This window comes from Schistocerca nitens, chromosome 3 (genome assembly GCF_023898315.1).
Source record: "Schistocerca nitens isolate TAMUIC-IGC-003100 chromosome 3, iqSchNite1.1, whole genome shotgun sequence".
NCBI lineage: Eukaryota > Metazoa > Arthropoda > Insecta > Orthoptera > Acrididae > Schistocerca > Schistocerca nitens.
This window is the reverse complement of record NC_064616.1, coordinates 208506703-208520683: the sequence shown is the minus strand read 5'-3', so window position 1 is coordinate 208520683 and position 13981 is coordinate 208506703. Positions and strand designations below refer to the sequence as shown.

General features: G+C 47.7%; 1 protein-coding gene across 2 annotated transcripts in view; it reads left to right on the top strand.

The window, feature by feature from the left end:
- Window positions 1–13981, top strand: part of LOC126248160 (organic cation transporter protein) — a 518934-nt gene that overhangs the window by 269914 nt on the left and 235039 nt on the right. Inside the window, exon 1 of one of the 2 annotated variants that reach the window (XM_049948908.1) lies at window positions 12082–12131. The exons of the other annotated variant lie outside the window; for it this stretch is intronic. The gene's annotated coding sequence lies outside the window, so the exon portion shown is untranslated. Of the gene's footprint in view, window positions 1–12081; window positions 12132–13981 lie in introns of those variants that run through there. 2 annotated transcript variants of the gene reach the window in all.

Genomic DNA, 13981 nt, shown 5'->3' with positions numbered 1-13981 from the left:
GCTTCATAATGGTGTGGGCTTTGTTTACATGCAATGGACTGGGTAAAATACAGGGAGCGAAAGGCTATTTGCAATTTGTACAGAAACCAGACGGCAGTTATAGGAGTCGAGGGACATGAAAGAGAAGCAGTGGTTGGGAAGGGAGTGAGACAGGGGTGTAGACTCTCCCCGATGTTATTCAATCTGTATATTGAGCAAGCAGTGAAGGAAATGAAAGAAAAATTCGGAGTAGGTATTAAAATCCATGGAGTGTGTGTGTGTGTTGGGGTTTATGGGCGCTCAACATCGAGGTCATCAGCGCCCTGACACACATGAAAAGAACGAATGTGGAGAGACCTAATAAAACTGAAAAAACACACTCAAAGAAAGCAGAAAAAGAGGGAAAATACTACATAAGAATGTAAAACCTAAGGAAAGGGAAAACATAGCAACAAGAATGACACAGGAAATTGACATTGGCTGGCCACTTACATAAAATATGGGCGAGCTTGTCACACAGTGAGCAAATTAAAATCCTCTCCCTAAAATCTTTGTAAAAACATTTGACATGGCACAGAACTTTAAAACTTTAACCACATTCGTCCGAGTGTTGCCTAAAAGAGTTGGCAGGTCCGCTGGCAAGTCAGCCGCGGCCCGCTGGTCAGAAAATAAAACGCAATCCAGTAAAACGTGGCGCACAGTAACCTGGACGCCGCAAGCACCACACAATGGAGGGTCTTCTTGCCGGAGCAGGAAGCCATGCGTCAGAGGGCTGTGGCCTATTCGAAGCCGAGTGAGGAGAACCTCGTCCCGTCGATGGGGCTGAAAGGAAGTACACCACACACGCGTTGTGGGCTTGACTAGACGGAACTTATTGTCAGTCACTTCCAGCCACTCATCCTCCCACCGACACATGACTCGGGAGCTCATCAGCGAGGTGAGTGCGTGCAAGGGGATAGCACACTGAGATACGTGTGGATCAAGACACGCCTCCTTGGCTGCGAGATCTGCCCTTTCATTCCCAGCAATGCCGACATGCCCCGGAACCCAGCAGAAAGCTACAACCTTCCCCAGTCGCTGTAGTCGGAGGAGGGCATCCTGGATGGTCTGGACTACTTTATCTGCCGGATACAAATGGTGCAATGATTGAAGGGCACTGAGTGAATCGGAACAGACAAGAAATTTAGGAGAGGAAGAACGTCTCATCTGCTCCAGCGCCCGCAAGATTGCAGACAATTCTGCATCAAAGACAGTAAAAGTCTGAGGCAGTCGGACCTTGAGGACACGATCCGGAAAAACAACTGAGCAACCAACGGAATCCCCTTGTTTCGACCCATCCGTAAAAACAGCTACATAGTCGTGGTGCTCAGATAAAATAGCAGAAAATGCTGCATTAAAAACGGTGGCGGGAGTGCAATCTCTCTTGTACTGCAATAAATCGAAAATCACACGTGGCCTCTTCAGTAACCAGGGTGGCAGGCGGTTAAAACCCAGGATTTGGGGTTGTACAGACTCCACACCGATGGACTCAAGCACACGTTGCACTCGTATCCCAAACGGCAACGTAGCCCGGGGACGGCGGGAAAAAAGGCGGTCCAGAGGTGGATGGGCAACAAGACGGTGAGAAGGCGAGCTGGGAGCTGCAAGAAACTTACAAGCTTGGCGCACCAGCAGGAGTTGCCGCCGGATGGTAAGTGGCGGTTCACCAGCCTCAGCACAGAGGCTGGGTACGGGACTGGTCCGATAAGCACCCGTGGCCAGTCGAATCCCAGCATGGTGAACAGCGTCAAGGATCCGCAAATAAGACGGCCTGGCTGACCCATATACTGTGCACCCATAGTCCAGCCGTGAGCGCACAAAAGCCCGATAAAACTGAAGGAGACGCGCCCTGTCCGCTCCCCAAGACCTGTGGCTGAGGCACTTGAGGATGTTCAGTGCCTTCAGCGTTCTGGCTTTCAAGTCGCGTAGGTGTGGCAACCATGACAACTTGGAGTCAAAAATTAGGCCCAGAAACCGCACTGTGTCTCCAAAATGTAGGACAGTATCCCCCATATGCAAGGCAGGCAACGTAAAAAGACGACGAGAACGATTAAAATGAACACAAACACACTTATCGGCAGAAAACCTAAAACCCGTCTTTGCAGCCCACTCCTCTAACCGCCGCACTGTTAGTTGCAATTGACGGCTCGCGGATGCAACACTAGAGGAGGAACAGAAAACAGCAAAGTCGTCCACAAACAAGGAGCACTGTACTGGACTCCTCACTGTAGACGTTATACTGTTGATTGCTATGGCAAAGAGAGTAACGCTTAAAACACTGCCCTGGGGGACACCGTTCTCTTGCTCAAAGCGATCAGACAGTGTGTTACCAACGCGGGTCCGAAAAAACCGCTGAGACAGGAAAGACCGAATGAAAATGGGGAGGCGGCCACGAAAGCCCCATTGATGCAGTTGTGCAAGAATACAGTGTCTCCAAGTAGTATCATAGGCCTTACTGATATCAAAGAAGATACCGATGCAGTGATGCCGACGGAGGAAAGCTTGCTGAATAGCCGCCTCGAGGAGGGTCAGGTTGTCGACTGTGGACCGAAATTTGCGGAATCCACACTGAAAGGGGCTAAGGAGCTGCCCGGTCTCTAGCAGCCAGACCAGACGACGGTTAACCATCCGTTCCAGGGTCTTTCCGACACAGCTTGTCAAGGCGATACTACGATAACTACTGGAACATGTGCGCTCCTTTCCTGGTTTGAGGAGAGGGATGAGGATTGCCTCCCTCCACGAGGTGGGGAGCACTCCTGTCTGCCATATGAGATTAAAACAGTCGAGGAGGATTTCCTTTGACGCCGCCGGCAGATGGCGAAGCATGGAGTACCGGATGCGGTCGTAACCTGGTGCAGTGTCAGAGGTCGCAGTAAGTGCCGATTCAAGTTCCCACATGGAGAAAGGGGAGTTGTAGGCCTCAGAACTGTTCGACCGAAAGTCCAACTTCGCTCGTTCGACAGTCGCACGGTAGCGACGAAATGCTGGATCCTGGGTTGCAGTGGCAGTACTTTGTGCAAAATGCTCTGCCAGCGTCTGAGCAATGGCTCTGGGTGTTGTTTGGAGGCATCCCTGGTTCAGGACTGCAGCTATTGGTAGACGGCTGCGTTTACCGGAAATCCTCCGGATGGCTTCCCATACTTTTGTGGAACAAGTGGAACGGTTGATGGAGTCCAGGAACTCCTGCCATGACCTTTTCTTGCTCTCTTTAATGATACGGCGTGCCCTGGCTCTCGCGATGCGAAAGGCGGTAAGATTGACCACTGTTGGGCGGCATTTAAATCGGCGAAGAGCCGCACGCCTGTCCCGGATGGCTGAACGGCACTCATCCGTCCACCAAGGCACAATGCGCCGCTTAGGAGGGCCAGAAGACTGTGGTATGGACAGGTCAGCAGCATGATGGATCACAAGTGTGATGTGATCCACCCATTCCTGTACGCTGTTGTGGCGTTCAAAGACAGCCAATCGAGTGAACAGAGGCCAGTTAGCCCTGCCAATCATCCACGATGGCGGCCTCTGCTCCAGCAATACACCATCCAGGAGATGAAGGCGGATGGGGAAGTGATCGCTGGAATGAAGGTCGTCAATGACCTCCCAGTGAACAGAGTCGGTGAGGGAGGGAGAGCAGAAAGATAGGTCAATGGCTGAGAAGGACCCAGTAGCGGCAGAGAAATGAGTTGGAGTACCTGTGTTGAGGATGCACAACACTTGAGATGTTAGGAGGCTCTCCAAAATTCGACCTCGAGTGCAAAGAGAAGTGGAGCCCCACAGCACATGATGGGCATTGAAGTCTCCCAGGAGGAGAAAGGGGCGGGGGAGTTGGTCGATAAGATCGGTGAGAGCAGCTAAGGTCATTGCATCCAGAGGGGGTAAATAAAGGGAGCAAACAGTAAGCCTTCGACGGGAATGAATTTCAACTGCAACTGCTTGCAGGTCAGTTTCCAGGGGGAGAGCAGAGGAGTGATGGTCATTATTGACAAACACGGCGACGCCGCCTTTGGCTCTGTCTCCAGTCAGGTCATCTTTGCGATACAACGTATAGCCCCTGAGTACAGGAGCATCAGACGGTTTTAGATGTGTTTCCTGTAAACACAAGCACAGGGGGCGTTGCCGTGCTAGGAGGTGCAGTTCCTCCACATGTGCCCGGAATCCATTCATGTTCCACTGTATAATGGGAGCCATCGATCAGGGTGGGAGGACCTTCAGTCTCACTTTCTGTCTGGGAGGAGAGCCCACAACAGGTGGAGGCTCAGTTTTGGGGCGAGATGATTGCCCCAGTCTGACATCAACCTCCATCGCCTCTGAAGAGGAGTCGAGAGAGACGTCAGAAAGAATGACATCAACATCAGCAGACTGTAGAACTTCAGTCTCCTTTAGCGGTCGAGTCTTCACCTTTGGTTTGGGCTTCGATTTTCTGGCCTGAGGTGGCAGTGGAGCCAAAACCTCAGAAGCAGTAGGGGGTGTAGCAGCGCTGGGCATTGCACAAGACTGGACTTGCGAAGGGGCAGGAAGTTCCATGACGTCAGCTACCACGGCCTGGTCAGAAGGCCGGGGAGGAGCAGCAGGCTTCACAGGAACAGCAGCAGCACACGTACATTGACAAACGCAGGTGCTAGTGCTGACAGTAGCAACCTCCGTTTGTGTAGCGGCATCAGTTTTCAAGACTGGCTGTTTCAGAACGGAAGAAAAGGAAGCAGCGAACGTGGGCGGCTGCAGGGACTTGTAAATTTTCTTTGCCTCACCGTACGGGATGCGTTTGGTGGTTTTAAGTTCCTGGATCTTCCGTTCCTCAAGGAAAACTCTACATTCCCTACTCCACACAGGGTGATCCCCAGAGCAGTTGACACACTTGGGAGGAGAGGAGCAACCAACTCCCTCATGGGCGGCTTTACCACAGTTCCCGCAAGCGGCTTCCCCTTTACAGCCGAGAGTAGTGTGTCCAAAGCGTTGGCATTTAAAACACCGCATGGGGTTGGGGTAATAAGGCCGTACACTGAGACGTAGGAAACCTGCCTTCACATGCTCGGGCAATTTGGTGCTGTTAAACGTAAGGATGAACGAGTCAGATTGCAGGAGAGCACCATCCACCCGTTTCATAACGTGTTGCACGTCGACAATTCCTTCCCGGGACCATTCAGCCTTCAGTTCGTCTAGGGGAATATCAACGAGATCTCGGCAAGTCACAACACCCTTGCTGTAGTTCAAGGTGTTGTGAAATTCAGTCTCAATCGCAAACTCCCCAAGAAATTGCGCCTTCTGAAGATTCTGGACTTGCTGGAAGCTAGATGTTTCAACCAACAAGGTGCCATTTCGCAAGCGCTTTACAGATTTTAATGTACCAGCGATACCTTCTAAGCCTTTCTGGATGTAAAATGGCGAAACTTTGTCGAAACTCCCATCTTTTCTTTTAATTATAAGAAACACATTCTGCGAAGCAGCATGCATTCTGTTACTACTACTTGAATCAGGAGGACTGGCGACACGAGCCCTCTTGTGAGATTGGGTGTTAGAACCTACCAGCGGCCCACCCTTTCCGCTGGGAGGAGAAGAAGAAAACTTCGAGGGTTCCATCTCGGTCCCACGAGCAGCTAGGGAACTAGGAGTCCACCTAGACAGAGCCCCGCGTGCCTAGGTAAGCCTTATACAACTGAGGTGCGGCAGGCTCCCCAGAGGTTGCCCGCTAACGACTGTTCCACCTCAACAGCCATGCATCTCATCGGCGCGCAGCACACCTTGAGATTGAGGGGTTTTTTAGAGAGGTTTATTCCGTCCTCGCGATCCGGGCGGTCAAGCCAAGATCCCCATTCCCTGAGACACACAACGTTCCACCGCCGCGCCACACGGTGGTCGCTGAAGTATGCTCAGAGCTTACGGTGACGGGGGACCGGCGGCGCTTACCAGTCCCCAGCTCAGGAACCCCGGGGTCGCCAAGCCCGTACCCAGCAAATGAATGCTGAGCCCCTGGGGGGAAAATCCATGGAGAAGAAGTAAGAACTTTGAGGTTCGCCGATGACATTGTAATTCTGTCAGAGACAGCAGAGAACTTGGAAGAGCAGTTGAACGGAATGGACAGTGTCTTGGAAGGAGGATATAAGATGAACATCAACAAAAGCAAAACGAAGATAATGGAATGTAGTCGAATTAAGTTGGGTGATGCTGAGGGAATTAGATTAGGAAATGAGACACTTAAAGTAGTACAGGAGTTTTGCTATTTGGGAAGCAAACTAACTGATGATGGTCGAAGTTGAGAGGATATAAAATGTAGACTGGCAATGGTAAGGAAAGCATTTCTGATGAAGAGAAATTTGTTAACACCGAGTATAGGTTTAAGTGTCAGGCAGTCGTTTCTGAACGTATTTATATGGATTGTAGCCATGTATGGAAGTGAAACATGGACGATAAATAGTTTGGACAAGAAGAGAATAGAAGCTTTCGAAATGTGGTGCTACAGAAAAATGCTGAAGATTAGATGGGTAGATCACATAACTAATGAGGAAGTATTGAATAGGATTGGGGAGAAGAGAAGTTTGTGGCACAACTTGACTAGGAGAAGGGATCGGTTGGTAGGACATGTTCTGAGGCATCGAGGGATCACCAGTTTAGTATTGGAGGGCAGCGAGGAGGGAAAAAAACCTTGAGGGAGACCAAGAGATGAATACACTAAGTAGATTCAGAAGGATGTAGGTTGCAGTAGGTACTGGGAGATGAAGAAGCTTGCACAGGATAGAGTAGCATGGAGAGCTGCATGAAACCAGTCTCAGGTCTGAAGACCATAACAACAACAACATACGTAAGTACCTGTGCGGGGAATACTCAGAGGCCAATAAATAAAGTAATACATAAAAATATGAAAGAAAGAGTACCGTCAGTCACTGCCAGCCGTGATCTCAAGTCATACCCAATGGCTCCCCACCCAAGGACACCACCCTGCCTCTCCAAAACATTGGAAGAACGGAACATGCCGCCATAGTCGCCGACAATGGTCATCCGGGGTAGTGCACAAACGTGATTCATCGCCGAACACAATGCCACATCACTCGTGCTTCCCAGTCACGACACCACTCCAAACGAAGCCGTTTGTGTTGTGGTGTCAATTACAGCCTTCGCACGAGGTGGTAATTCCGCAGCCCGGATTCTCTTAGTCTCGGACCGATGTTGCGGAATGACGCAGAATGTTGCACGGAGTCCAATGCTTGTTCCCGGATGTCGGGTACACATGTGAAGGAGTCACCGTGTGCTCGGTGCACAATACAGCGATCTTCCGTTGTCGTGGTCAGACGCAGTCGAGCAGAACTTGACGACTATGCCTAGCCAATGCAGGGCCACTCTCACACACGAATGCTCGACAAATCTGGATATTGCGCGATTCGACCAGCCGGCCAAATGGAGTCCCACAGTGAGGCCCCTTCCAAACTCTTTCAGATGCTGCTAACGCTGTCTCATACGAGTACGTGGCACCTGCGTGCCGTCACAGTGATCATTCAACATCTAGCGATGTTCACGCCCGTTGCACACGGAAGCGCCAAAAAACTGGTATGGACATGCGTATTCAAATACAGGGATATGTAAACAGCAGAATACTGAGCTGCGGTCAGCAGCGCCTATATAAGACAACCAGTGTCTGGCACAGTTGACAGATCGGTTACTGCTGCTACAATGGCAGGTTATCAAGATTTAAGTGAAACTTCCTGGCAGATTAAAACTGTGTGCCCGATCGAGACTCGAACTCGGGACCTTTGCCTTTCACGCGGGCAAGTGCTCTACCAACTGAGCTACCGAAGCACGACTCACGCCCGGTACTCACAGCTTTACTTCTGCCAGTACCTCGTCTCCTACCTTCCAAACTTTACAGAAGCTCTCCTGCGAAACTTGCAGAACTAGCACTCCTTTCAGGAGAGCTTCTGTAAAGTTTGGAAGGTAGGAGACGAGGTACTGGCAGAAGTAAAGCTGTGAGTACCGGGCGTGAGTCGTGCTTCGGTAGCTCAGTTGGTAGAGCGCTTGCCCGCGAAAGGCAAAGGTCCCGAGTTCGAGTCTCGGTCGGGCACACAGTTTTAATCAGCCAGGAAGTTTCATATCAGCGCACACTCCGCTGCAGAGTGAAAATCTCATTCAAGATTTAAGTGAGTTTGAACGTGGTGTTTTAGTCGACGCACGAGCGATGGGACACAGTATCTACGAGATAGCGATGAAGTGGGGATTTTTCCGTATGACCATTTCGCGAGTGTACTGTGAATATCCGGAACCCGCTAAAAAATCAAATCTCAGACATCGCTGCGCCCGGAAAAAGATCCTGCAAGAATTCGAACAACGACGACTGAAGAGAATCGTTCAACGTGACAGAAGTGTAACCCTTCGTCAAATTGGTGCAGATTGCAATGGTAGTCAAGAACAAGTGTCAGCGTACGAACCATTCAACGAAACATCATCGATAAGGGTGCTGGAGACGGAGGCCTACTCGTGTACCCTTGATGACTGCACGACACGTTTTACGCCTCGCCTGGGCTCGTCAGCACCGACCTTAGACTGGTGATGACTGGAAACATGTTGCCTGGTTGGACAAGTATCGTTTCAAATTGTATCGAGCGGATGGACGTGTACAAGTACACAGACAACCTCGTGAATTCATGAACCCTGCATGTTAGCAAGGGACTGTTCAAGCGTCAATAGTAGTAGCATCAACTCATCTGAATCCTCAGTCAGATGATTAATTGGTCTGCCTGTACTGAAAAAAAATAGAGAACTCACCCGATACACTTACTAGAGAGTGATTTTATTTATTTGTTCCATTTTTCCTCCAAATTCAGCTAAAGCGCTTGTGTCACAGGGAGCAGAAAAGAATGAATACATAATTGTATCCATTACTACAGATTTTATTCTCGTATTTGTCCTCATTTCCAATTTATTACACATGCTCAGCGCCTTGCTGAAGAGACACCTCGCCTTCCGATTGTTCACCCGCGATGAACACGTGATGAGTCCTTGCGGGCACCCCAAAGCGTGACATTGTAACCCGCACTGTTTCGATTTGGCGAATGGTGTACAGTATAGTATTTATGATTGTTGCTGTTGTTTCCAACTGTGACTGATTGTTTGCAACAAACGTCGTGAGTAAATCTGCCGTGAGTCTATTAGCAACATGTCCGGCTTTTAAAGGGCGGATTATACGTATTGCACGCTAATGTGAAAAAAAAGTTGCTTTTTTCAGTAACTAGTTATCCCGGAGCCTTATGCCAGAAGATATTCGTGAACGAAAACAGAAAAAGGCAACGTTTTGACGTTTCCGTCTCCACAATCTGATATTTGCAACGCAAAAGTTGTACTGCTTAAACATTTACGATCAGTAACATGTGACTTGTTCAAATTTTTATCGCCATAAACTCGTAAGGATTTTGAATATTCTGTTTCATTTACTGATTTACCTTCATGCATTATTTGTAATCCGTATGGTCAGGCCTTGTATAGTACGGAATTTCGTGTACTGATTTTTTATCTAAATTCGTTTGCAGCCTAGGTGCAGAGAAGTAGTTACTAATTGTCAGGAAAATATTACCGAAACCTACATTTGCCGAAGTTACTCCGTTAGGGTAGCTTTGAGAGACGAAATAGCGAAGGCAGCAGAGGATCAATTAGGTAAAAAGACGAGGGCTAATACAAGACCTTGGGTAATAGAAGAGATATTGAATTTAATTGATGAAAGGAGAATATATAAAAATGCAGTAAATGAAGCAGGCAAAAAGGAATACAAACGTCTCAAAAATGAGATCGACAGGAAGTACAAAATGGCTAAGCAGGGATGGCTAGAGGACAGATGTAAGGGTGTAGAGGCGCATATCACTAGGGGTAAGATAGATACTGCCTACAGGAAAATTAAAGAGACCTTTGGACAAAAGAGAACCACTTCCATGAATATCAAGAGCTCAGATGGAAAACCAGTTCTAAGCAAAGAAGGGAAAGCAGAAAGGTGGAAGGAGTATAAAGAGCGTCTACACAAGGGCGAGGTTCTTGAGGACAATATTATAGAAATGGAAGAGAATGTAGATGAAGATGAAATGGGAGATACGATACTGCACGACGAGTTTGACAGAGCACCGAAAGACCTACGTCGAAGCAAGGCCCCGGGAGTATACAACATTCCATTAGAACTACTGACAGCCTTGGGAGAGCCAGGCCTAACAAAACTCTACCAACTAGTGAGCAACATGTATGAGACAGGCGAAATACCCTCAGACTTCAAGAAGAATATAATAATTCCAATTCCAAAGAAAGTAGGTGTTGACAGATGTGAAAATTACCGAACTATCAGTTTAATAAGCCACGGCTGCAAAATACTAACACGAATTCTTTACAGACGAATGGAAAAACTGCTAGAAGCCGACCTCGGGGATGATCATTTTGGATTCCGTAGAAATGTTGGAACACGTGAGGCAATACCGACCCTATGACTTATGTTAGAAAATAGATTAAGGAAAGGCAAACCTACGTTTCTAGCATTTGTAGTCTTACAGAAAACTTTTGAAAATGTTGACTGGAATACTCTCTTTCAAATTCTGAAGGTGGCAGGGGTAAAATACAGGGAGCGAAAGGCTATTTACAATTTGTACAGAAACCAGATGGCAGTTATAAGAGTCGAGGGGCATGAAAGGGAAGCAGTGGTTGGGAAAGGAGTGAGACAGGGTTGTAGCCTCTCCCCGATGTTATTCAATCTGTATATTTAGCAAGCAGTAAAGGAAACAAAAGAAAAATTCGGAGTAGGAATTAAAATCCATGGAGAAGAAATAAAAACTTTGAGGTTCGCCAATGACATCGTAATTCTGTCAGAGACAGCAGAGGACTTGGAAGAGCAGTTGAACGGAATGGACAGTGTCTTAAAAGGAGGATATAAGATGAACATCAACAAAAGCAAAACGAGGATAATGGAATGTAGTCAAATTAAATCGGGTGATGCTGAGGGGATTAGATTAGGAAATGAGACGCTTAAAGTAGTAAATGAGTTTTGCTGTTTGGGGAGTAAAATAACTGATGATGGTCGAAGTAGAGAGGATATAAAATGTAGACTGGCAATGGCAAGGAAAGCGTTTCTGAAGAAGAGAAATTTGTTAACATCGAGTATTTATTTAAGTGTCAGGTAGTCGTTTCTAAAAGTATTTGTATGGAGTGTAGCCATGTATAGAAGTGAAACATGGACGATAAATAGTTTGGACAAGAAGAGAATAGAAGCTTTCGAAATGTGGTGCTATAGAAGAATGCTGAAGATTAAATGGGTAGATCAGATAACTAATGCGGAGGTATTGAATAGAATTGGAGACAAGAGAAATTTGTGGCGCAACTTGACTAGAAGAAGGGATCGGTTGGTAGAGCGTATGCTGAGGCATCAAGGGATCACTAATTTAGTGCTGGAGGGCAGCGTGGAGGGTAGAAATCTTAGAGGGAGACCAAGAGATGAATCACTAAACAGATTCAGAAGGATGTAGGTTGCAGTAGGTACTGGGAGATGAAGCTTGCACAGGATAGAGTAGCATGGAGAGCTGCATCAAACCAGTATCTGGACTGAAGACCACACAACAACTTCCGTTAGGCTCGGTTATAATGCATCTTCAAGGAAGAGATTTATTTCTGCTACTTGTAAATGAGGAGGAACGTCATTTATTTACGTGTAGTCAGTAATAATGTCCTTTATCACTAGTTGAACGTTCAAGAGCATAAAATTAGTTGTAAAAGACATTGCTCGCTGAGGTTTTGAATGGGATTCGAATTAAAGGCCCAAGTACCGGTGCAGTGTGCTGTCTGGTGCAATGCCGGTGTGGAGTTGCAGCATTCGATTCTACCAGTCGTGCGCGGAGGACTGCGTCCGTGCATGCCGGAAAAACAATTTCTTTCCGATCGGAAACTAAGCGTCGCAGTAAAAAGGCACGATTTGCCACATGTACGCCTGTGAGGCGGGAGGCGGGAAGTAGGTCAGCGAGTGGCGATTTTTGCCGGTTATTGTTGCGGCCGCCGCGCTGGCCGTGGTCTATATATGCGCGATAAGGACGGGATGGGCCGCGACTCGCAACTGTCAGTAGTCGGCGCCCGAGCTCCGAGTCGTTCGCACGCATTCGCAGTAGACGCAGCAGGTACGCACGGTGAAGCTCTCCGACTGTTAGTTATTAGTCTGCCGCCTCTTGTGTACGCCTTCCGCTGTATCTGTGCAGGAGTGAGGAGTGTGCGCCGCTATTTGGTGTTTCATTGGCGACGAAAGCGCTTTGCAGGCTTCCATCTCAGGCCTCGGACTTGCGATTGCATTTAGGAGTGCCACAGGAGAAAATCGTTGTGCCATTTAGCACGTGAGACTGTGGCATCTTCTCGCAAACCGCACAATGTAAAGCCGAGTTCATACAGGCCGTTGCTCGTGGATACTGCAATGACATCGCAGTTGCAAGTGTAAATACCTGTATTTTGTTTCTCATAAAGGCGCGTTAACATTGAGCTCAGAACATGTTTTTGTTCGGAACATTGTGTGCAACTTGTTCCCACAACATGCTCGCAGCATTGTTCGTTGTTCGCATTCCCGTTTACAGTAGCGACCAACATTTCTACGTATTCGCACAGTCTGCTGGTGTGAACTGATAGGTTACTTTGTGTATTCACATCAAGAGATACGCTATGTCAAGTGAAGAGAAAGAATTAATGGCATTTGGTGCTGCCGGCCGGAGTGGCCGTGCGGTTCTAGGCGCTACAGTCTGTAACCGAGCGACCGCTACGGTCGCAGGTTCGAATCCTGCCTCGGGCATGGATGTGTGTGATGTCCTCAGGTTAGTTAGGTTTAATTAGTTCTAACTTCTAGGCGACTAATGACCTCAGAAGTTAAGTCACATAGTGCTCAGAGCCATTTGAACCATTTGAGCCATCATTTGGTGCTACATTAATAATACTTAACGAAATAAACAGACGAAGAAAACGATGTAGTCGTCGTCGGTGGACCAAAACATACTATAGAAAACGTGGCGGGAATGACATGCTTTGTGAGCTGAATTTGCAAGACGGTTCTGGCTTTCGCAACTTCGGTAGGAATGTTTAAATGTTTGTGAAATCTTATGGGACTTAACTGCTAAGGTCATCAGTCCCTAAGCTTACACACTACTTAACCTAAATTATCCTAAGGACAAACACACACACACACCCATGCCCGAAGGAGGAATAGAACCTCCACCGGGTCCAGCCGCACAGTCCATAACTGCAGCGCCTGAGACCGCTCGGCTAATCCCACGCGGCAACTTCGGTAGGATGTCGCCGTCAGATTTTGAAATGTTGTTGAATATTATAGGATCAGTTGTTTCAAAGAAAGTCACAAATTTCAGAAAAGCAATCCTTGTGAACCAAAGACTTGCTGTTACTCTTCGTTTTCTGGCATCAGGAGATTCCTATCAAAGCCAGCCATATCTGAAATCGTCCCAAATCACTTCGTTTCGTAAAGTGTGTCAGTACCACATCCAGATTTTTTTACTTTCCGCTATTTTTCTTTTCTCTCGTCGGTACTGAGACAAGAGAGATTTCATTTTTTTCCCAGGTCACTGCTGCTGGTGCCAAGCACCGCAGCAACTTTTTGTAATGAATAACGTTTGATTTTAGTATTTTTGTAACCTGCGCAACGTACATTCCACAGGCACTCCTCTGCCTCATATAACGACATAAGCTGGAAAATTTTGTCTCGTGACCACTCCATTTCAAATAAAAATGAAGGGACATAAAATAAACGCACCACTACACTGCAGCAAAACGAACACCAAAACACTCACCCAGAGCAAACGAACACTAGCGCTGCGTAGCGGAATTTAGTGGTAGCAGGCCACGAACAATGTTCGTTTGATCTCTTCCGACACAGCCGTGGAACCCTGATTTTGTGTTGCGAACATCGGTAGTCCATTACTAACCACGAACAATGTTGCGAACAGTGTTGTGAACAATGTTGGGAACTCAGTGTAAA